Source organism: Ornithodoros turicata, chromosome 3 (assembly GCF_037126465.1).
Source record: "Ornithodoros turicata isolate Travis chromosome 3, ASM3712646v1, whole genome shotgun sequence".
In the NCBI taxonomy this organism is placed as follows: Eukaryota; Metazoa; Arthropoda; class Arachnida; order Ixodida; family Argasidae; genus Ornithodoros; species Ornithodoros turicata.
Window position 1 is genome coordinate 58878819 of NC_088203.1, and position 9148 is coordinate 58887966.

At 45.5% G+C, this 9148-nt stretch overlaps 1 long non-coding RNA gene across 2 annotated transcripts in view; it reads right to left on the minus strand.

Moving 5' to 3' along the window:
• Positions 1-6577, minus strand: part of LOC135387148 (uncharacterized) — an 86077-nt gene extending 79500 nt beyond the window's left edge. For both annotated transcript variants that reach the window (XR_010420892.1, XR_010420893.1), the window contains exon 1: positions 6521-6577. This is a non-coding gene — a long non-coding RNA (uncharacterized LOC135387148). The remainder of the gene's footprint in view (positions 1-6520) is intronic.
• Positions 6578-9148: the final 2571 nt, after the last annotated feature.

Here is a 9148-nt window from a genome sequence, read left to right on the forward strand (position 1 = left end):
CGACTTACAAACCACCTTGCAAAGATACTGCCGCTCCGTCGTCAGAGTCAAGTCAGCCTCGGGGCAAGAGTCACCAGTATCAGTCAGTCCAACTGCGTCGTACTGCTTCAGACTGCCACTGTTTTGGCTCGAGAAATGAAGCAAAAGGCCTTTACTCGTCTACTCTTCGACGGAGGCAGCCAACGCACCTTCATCACTAAAGCTCTCTCTGACACACTCAGCTGTCTGCGGCTTCAATCTGAAAGTGTGTTCATTCATTCTTTTGGGCACTCCCCGTGTCTGCAATTTCTCGATACCATGGAAGGAGAGCTGAGGAGCCAGTTCACTGATGAATATCACATCATCTTAGCCCATGTTGTTGGACGGATCTGTGCAAAGGCTCTCAAGGTCCCTTCGGAAGATATACAGAGTCAGATGCAACGCTGCGGGTTAGCCATGGCTGACATGTAGCTCAATTCATCACAACCGACTGAAATCCTCATCGGGGCTGACTACTATTGGCAGCTCGGCACTGAGAATTCACGCAAGCTTACACAGGGCGTGCAAGCGACAGAAACGCTGGGATGGACGTTGCATGGGCCATACGCTGCTATCAACAGTGTAAGAACAGCTGCTTGTAACAATGTCATCGTGCTGCACGTAGGCCCAGTGCACCAGCAGGAGGTAAAAGGCATGATGGACCACATATTTTTATTAATTTAGTTATTTATTTATTGCAACCCTCAAGGCTCTGGGGAGCATTACAGAGGGGATTGGGCACGATAACACATACATAACTATAACATGTTAATTGCTGAAAAAAAAAAAAAACAGTAAAGATAATGTTAATGTGATAGATTAAATATACCACTATCAAAAACCGTGATAACAGCAACACAGAAAGGACTAAATAAATAAATTTTACAGCATATATGCGCATACTGCACTACGAAAATGTGCAGCGTCGTTAATGTTTATGATTGAAGGAGGCAGGTCAATCCACTGTTTAATAGTAGATGCTAGAAATGAATGATAATGTGCGACTGTCTTACTTTCTACAGTCTTAATCTTCTTTCGATGATCGACACAACCCGACACAAGGATGGTAGTCACGATTCCTTGAGAATGGGGTTGGCACGGTATATTTTGTGCAGTAGACATAACCGTGATATTTTACGTCGAGTTCACAGGTCCGGTAGTGACAATGATGATTTCATGGCAGTGCTATGACAGCGCCATTCGAGAATATCTAACCTTAGGTGTCGCAGAAAAGGTCACAGATGCAATGAACGAAAATGCGTGTTAAGCACATGCCATATGATGCTGTAATCAAGGAAGAAAGGGTGACAACGAAAATAAGGATAGTCCTCGACCCTTCTTCTCATGGAGACTCCGCCACATCACTCAATAACAACTTGGAGCCCTGTCCTAACCTGAAGCCGGACATTTTCGCTCCTTTACTGAACTTCAGGGTGTACCACGTTGCCTTAATCGCCGACATTCAGAAAGCGTTTCTCCAAATAGCCATTCGACCTAAAAGCAGAGACGCGCTGCAATATCTTTGGTATGAGACATCACCCCAGGAGGGGAAACCATTGCCTAAGGTGGAAACGTGGCGAATGACAAGGGTCACATTCCGAACAGCTCCAGGTACTTGGCTGCAACCATATCCCATCACCTCCAGGTGCTTGCTAAGGAATATCCTGAGACTGTTCGGCTTCTTCAGACCCCATCTCGGAACTGCAAGCCCTGAGGAGGAAGAGCAGGTGTACCTCCAAGTTCAGCAGGTCTTCCATAAGGCTTCTATAAAGCTGCCAAAATGGGGATCAAGTTGTCCCAAAATGCGCAGAAGATTCCGGTCTGAGAAGGACGCAGTGGTGATCAGGGCCATTACAAAGGTTCTCAGTATGCCTTGGAACCAAGAAACCAATGTCATGCTCCTCCCTATAAAAGATCATGACGGCATGAAGGGTCCCACGACGAAATGACAGGTCTTGCGTCTTGTTGCACAAATTTACGAACCATTGGGATTCGTCCCGCTCTTCACGATAATGGGGAGACTGCTACTACAGTCGATATGGAAAAGAGGACTCAAATGGGACACGCCGTTACCCACAGATCTAAAAGTGCTTGTCGAGCGTGGTACTCCGAGTTGGCGCTACTGCAAGCTGTACAAATTCAATGGTACTATGGTGCAGTGCACACCCAAGTTCAGATGAGAAGGTTTGGGCTTGCGTCTGTACAAAATCGAGTCCGGGACAGCGCAACTACCATCGAATCATGCAACAACACCCATTGCCGCAGGCGGCAAGCTGTTGAATGCACCAAAGATGATGACAGCTCATTGTGTCATCGCTCGCGTCACTATTCTTGGTCGCTACTGCGCGACTATAGCTCGCTCATTCCTTCACTTGCCCTTGGTGAATAAACGTCGTGTCATCATCCCTGATCACTGTCCTGTCTTCCACAGATACTGAATGATGACATTTAAAAGGTATTTCCAACCAGGCCCCCCAAACTCACCTCGGAAAAGCGTGCAACGAAGAAGGCCGCCACTAGATACCCCACTGTTGCCATTGCGGATCACTTCAGCGTGCTAAGTTTAGCGGCAAAATGTTTTTGTTGTTTCTGCAAATGAATCTAGTCTTTATATGTCCAAATAAAACGCGTATAACAACTTTCTGTGTTGTGTTTCACTTTTTGGTCCCGTTTTTAAACGTGTTGAGCGATCGGAAGGATCTAGTGCACGGCTGCGTGCATCACATAGCGTACCTGTCGTACCAGGCGCCGCAGGCACAGTCGTCCATTTCTCCTTCGGTGACTTGGCCTGGCTTGGATTGTGCTTCAACTGGATCTTTAGCGTGCCACAATCCAATGCAAGTCAACGTCTCTGGTAACAATGGGGTACCTAAGGGCGGCCTCCGGCATTGCACGCATCGGGATAGGAACAAATACATGGGAAAATGGCGGCCTTGGGGACCTGTTTCCAACAATGGTAGCAGTGGCGTCACGAGGGCATGCGTCACCCGGTAGGGACCTCTTTGCGTCAGCCCCCTCTCCCTATAATAGATCTCTTACCATACAGATGGGTAAGCGATAAATAACAATATCATACCACCGGCACAAAAAGAAAAATCCCGCTCTTGCTGAGGGCTCCTCGGGTCGCTGGAGAGGGCTACTGGTGCAGGGCACCACTCCCTTCAGTCATGTCACCTTGTGCGAATCGCACCCCCTGCACCCCCTAGTGACGACACTGAATGGTAGTAAGGCTCCAGTGGCGCAGTCAGACCTCCAAAGTGGTGCGACTTGATACGAAAACCCATTTCCCCTGCAGATCCTGGGTATGCCAACACACCCATACTTGTGCATGCAGTGAGATGACAGATGAAAATATACCATATTTTAACGTTTAATAATGCATTTACATATGGGGTGTCATGACCAGTGAGGTTGTGCCACAAGATTTGAAGTAGCTTGAGAAGCTCATAATTTCAACAGTATTTAAGTATGCTGCTTAGATGGACTGTTGTAACAGCAAGAACTTTCAAAACTGTCACACTGAACCCCTCCCATATATATAATTTTTTATCCCCCGATCACGATTTGCATGGGTCTGCCTGTGGCAGGTAGGGGGTGCTCGAGACTCCACTGGCCACTGTAACATATCAACTTACATCCAAAAGTATTTGAGATAGAGAATCCTGAGTGGATTATTTAGGCTATGTGCAAGCTTGGTGTGAAGCTCAATGTTGCCCATAATCGTTTGCCTTACGATGTCTGGTCGAAAACGATGCTTTGTGGGTACTGGGTACATATAGACAGCATCACTGTAACAACAAATTATTACTGTGAGCATTGCCTAAATTATTACTAACCATATATTTGTGCCCGTTTCACATGTTCTGGAGCTCCCTTCTAAATTTTGAATCCGTTTCTTTCTCAGGAGAAATTATTCTTAGAAAATCATGATGAATATCAGTGATTTCAATCGGAATGATTTCAATTACGCAACCCTGCCCGGCACTGCAGCAAATTCAAGTCTAAATATTCACCTCTCCCCCACCGATGAAAGAGCACAGTCTGTCTTGCGCAAACTGCTAAACCCCTCTACAATGAAAGGAAGGTTCTAGGTCGGCATCGCACCCTTCTTGGCAAGGAAGTTACTCAGTCTTATTACATAGAGAGTGTAAAATGTAGAGGAACACCACCTCCTCTACAAGAGAACTGAGAACAATATCAGTCAGAGGTCCCTAATCCTTTCTCCGTTTGAAGTCACCTTCCTGTCAGGGGAGTTTGGTGATTAGCCTTTCGGCGGGGTTGCCACTAAATGTTTGTTGTGGTTGAATGCTTGACCAGTGTGTGTTCTGCCTGTGTCCTTCTTAGCGTTCGTTCAGTATGTTTACTACTGTTATCGCCCGTTACCATGGTTGTACGCCATCGTCGGACATTGTTATAACATGGGCGTTCTGTTCAAACTATGATCTGCAGTGACGGCTAGTGTAGTAACCCAAAGGCAGCGTTCACACGGGACAACTTTTTCCAGCAACTATGAGCAATTTTCAAGTTGTTGGCAGTCAGCCGACACGGGCCAGTAGGATGCACCATAAGAATTATTTCACCCCTTAGAGTCATAATTACAGCAGAAATTGAATTTAAAGTACGCCGCAAAAAGCGACCGTGTGCGACGGCGGTGGAGAGCAGTACCATCCTGTGATCTGCCTGGCACCTCGCGCTGACGCTACAGGGGCTACTTGGCTGTCTGGAGGTCTGAAAAAGCATTGCTCCTGGCTCGGCAGTGATTTGGCCGCTCCTTCTATCCGAAATTCTCAGGGGGAACTGGTAAAACTGGTTTACAGCGGTGAAGGGACAGCGCGCTGACCCCCACTGACCAGCAAATCAGAACGAGTTGCCCCTGTGACGTCATTGGTGACGTGGCACCATACTTCTCCTCGTTATACCCAGAGTGGCAAGTTAAGGGTGAACGCGCGGAGCCACGTTTATGTGCGTTTTTTGGGGGGAAACAAACTGCACATATCAAAACCTTGCACGCTATTTGGTAAAATGACACACACACACTTCGATCAGACGTCTTAATCTGAGATTTTTTGGGTTGGCCCTCTGTACCCCTTTAAGAATATGAAGGAATGCACTGCTGTTACTCCTTAATGCCTTCCTATACGCTATGAGCAGTCGGTAAGTATAGATTTTTGGAACAGGTTTAATATAGGTTTACTTTATAGGTTTAATTTAGGTTAATATACAGGTTTAATACAGGGCTTTTTGCTGCTCTCCCAACCGCAAGGAAATAAATTGAAATTGAATATTCAGCTCGAGCAAAAGAGCGTCAATAGAATACAAGTCCGAAGAGTTTCCCATGACCCTAACTCTTTTTGGCACCTTTGCATCTAACTGCTACCTAGCTCAATACGATGTTGCCATTACCGTTGTTGCTAGCACCTGCGTAATACGTTTGCCAAGCCATTGCTCGGTCGAATACGGGCGTAAGGTTATATGTTTTCCTCTCTTTGGGCAGATCTTACCCTCGAGGCAGCTCTGACATGCACAGAAGTTATACAAAATTCTGCTCGACGCATTCACGACAGTTTTAACACAACCAAACATTGTGTTCGCAGTCTCCACACCACACTGGACGAGGAGAAATTAGATTGCAGGCCAATGTGTAGACCATTAGCACACTTCGTAAAACATGAATCGCACCACCTTTCTTTGGGTGTAGTTCCGTATCGGGACCACTCGTTTTTAAAAATTACTGAAACGGTTAGGAAAGTAAATATTGCATAGAAGTGGAAGAATATCATATACTGAATCTAAAAATGTAAGAATTATAAAATTCTGTGGACTAGAAGTTTTTTTATATGCATTTAAACAACCCCATCTGATTCACTTTTAGCGCAGGAGAAACACGGGAATGCTAAGCCTAACGGATTCGAAACTTGCCGTCTTGCGAAAGGTAGGGTCGTCGAAATGGGCTAAATCACCTCACTTTAGTGAGGTTGGGTTAAGTTAGGTTCTACAGATTGGGGGGGGGGTCTGGGGGGGGCGCCGCCCCCCCCAGGCACGCACTAGGCGGTGCGGGCGTCGAGACTGTGCCTCGGGTTAGGTCAGTAAGGTCCTCAGCCAAGATGGCGGATCGCCATCAAGAAACCGGCGATAAAATTTAATTTTTATACATTTTACGCAATATACGAGGGACATTCCTGTTGAATTTCGTTACTAATTACTTCCTCTTTCACGTAAAAGCGTTAGATTTTTGTTTTTATTCGTTTTTCTTTAAAAAAAGCCAGTGGTCCCGATACGGAACTACATCCTTTCTTTTAACAGACAACCCTGACAACAAAATACATATATGTCTCTGAAAGGCTTTTTCTGCAGTATCGCGTCATCGCTGCGATAAATATCGCGTCACAACTTCGAAAGAAAGGTTGTCATAACTTCATGCAAACCAATATTGCATTCACATGAATTTACAAGCATGCACAGTTCAGCACGTGGCTTGTGACACGAATAAAATATACTACACCTTTTTCATTGCACTTCCGCGGACAAAACTTCCCGCACATGCACAAAAACGCGAAGCCTTCGGTTGTATTGGATTGTATGAAGACGCACAAGTGCTGGATTGGATAATGGATCGTAACCGTATCCGAGCCCGAGGTCGCATCCACAAAATTGTGCGGCCGCCGCCGATTGAGGCAACGCGGGTAACGCCGACCTACAAGGTCCCTTCTGTCGGCAGCAATATTATTGTGATTGCTTATAGACCTCTACCTCATTGTAAACAAATGACGTCATAATGTTCGACAGCGCCACCAGTTTGGTAGAGTTGAACTACGTTCAATGCTAGTGGCGAACAAGGTCGCGCCCAAAAGCCACGGTCTTGAGGGGATTACGATGGTCTCTGAAAAGGACGCGGCCTTCGGTCCTACTTTTCTTTTAATAGGAGGCAGCGAACAACTGCCCATTTGTGGAACCCAGCTCTCCCCTTCCGATCTGTCTTGGTTTCGGTCTGTCTACCAACGTCATGATGTCGTTTGTCGGGTAGAGAGAGGTTCATTGCATGAAGGAAGGAAACACAGGAGTGGACTCTTTCGCTCGAGTTTCATTCATAATATATATCCCCCCTCCCTCGAGTTGCGTAATGGGTACCCAAAAATATCGAAATTTTGAATGTCGATAATAATCGTGATATTTATTCCGCCTGTTACACACCGGCATACAAAACAAGTAACAACAGGTATACGGGGTGCCCAGCTAAGTGTATACAGATACTTAAAAAATATATATAACACTTTTTCCAAGATGAAATCAATTGCAATATAGCATATGCTGAAGGGCACTCCTAGGAGGGCATTAGCAAAGCCCAAAGGGTCTTAATTAACTTTTATTAATTAACTTGTTAATTATAAAAGCTAGAAAGTTGTCCCAATGGGAACATCTGTTCCTTTCCGTCACCTGATATCGTAGCCGTTTCCAGAACAAAAAACCGTTCGATAGATCGCCCGCAAAAAAATTCGCGAAGGAACGCCATTTTTTTTCCTTATTTTGTTCATTGCGCTTCTTAGAAGACGCGTCTTTCCTTCATCCCAAATGTGAGAGAGAGAAAGAGCACACTATCGCCCCTCGCGTCCTCGAAAAAGATTAAAAGGAAACAGAACATGCAACCCAAGATAAGGCCAGTTCCGATAGAGTCACCCGATACATTTGTTTTTGTTTTGTTTCCGCAAGTTAACCCAAGCAGCACAATGTACTGAAAGTCGAGTGCAATAGGGGTGGACGGTTAGGTGGAAGGCCTTGAACACACTCGTGAAACAGAAGTACTCTGATAAGACACATACCGACCACCCCTATTGCACTCGACTTTCAGTACATTGTGCTGCTTGGGAAAGCTCATCTTCGACGCATGGGGATGTCTCACGCTGGGGATGAAGGAAATACGTGTCTGCGAAGATGCGCAATGAACAAAATAAAGAAAAAAATGGCGTTCCTTCACTAATTTTTTGCCGGCGACCTATCGAACGGATTTTTGTTCTCAAAACGGATACGATATCAGGTGACCGAAAGGAACAGATGTTCTCATTGGGACAACTTTGTAGCCTTTATAATTAAATTAATGAAAGTTAATTAAGACGTTGCCTTTGGACTTTGCTGATGCCCTCCGAGGGAGTGCCCTTCAGCATATGATATATTGCAATTGATTTCATCTTGGAAAAAGTGTTATATATATTTTAAAAAATCCGTATACACTTAGCTGGGACACCCTGTATAACAAGTAATAGCTTGCATATATATACATAAAAAATAAAAAAATAAAAAGCAGATAGCGCTATCGACAAACATCCGGGGCCATTGTAGGAATACCACGGGCAGGCACCAGCGCGTCATTTTGATGATGGAATCCGGTTGGATTCGAAACGTTAATTTTTAAACAGTTTTTACTTGTTGTGTATGCCGGTGTGTAACAAATGGAATAAATGTGACTATTCCAGGCATTTGAACTATTTTTAATAATCCAGATCTTAAACAAAATGTCGATTAAAATACCGATATTTATATCGATGGTATGATACATTGGTATTCCTAAAGGAAATTAGGACGTATTGATACTGGCTTATCCCAGGCGAAAATCTGGAATGGCGCCGGAATGGTTCCAGTTGAATCTGGATGGTCCCAGCTGGATTCCCAAGTGAGGTAGTCGGCTTTAAATCAGCGGGACGACTCTGGCCCCAGATGGTTCCAGAAGTTCCAGCTGGAACTTGGGCTTCGGGAGAGGAAAATAAGTTGCGCTGCGCATGCGCTAGAAGTGATGTCGCGTGCCTTTCTTTGCCGCCGCAGTGCCGTCTGCTCGTTTCCCGTGCGCATGCGCTAGTAGACAGCGGTTTGTTTGCTCGAGGATGATGCTATTTGTGGCAGCGGTGAAGCAGCTTTGCCAAATATTCCGTTCAAGTTCCTCGCTGGATGTCCCGCTCGTCCGTCGATGTTCATCAGGTGGGGGGACGTTTCAGCAACGCCTGCGAGTTTCATGCTCGGTTCAAAAGGTGAGGGCGTCTGTACAAAATTGTTCAATGGGCCGCAACAAGTGCCAGTCCACTTTTTCTCAGCTGCACCAGGTGTAGGTACATAACTTCCAAGTGAATTAAGACGCACGAGT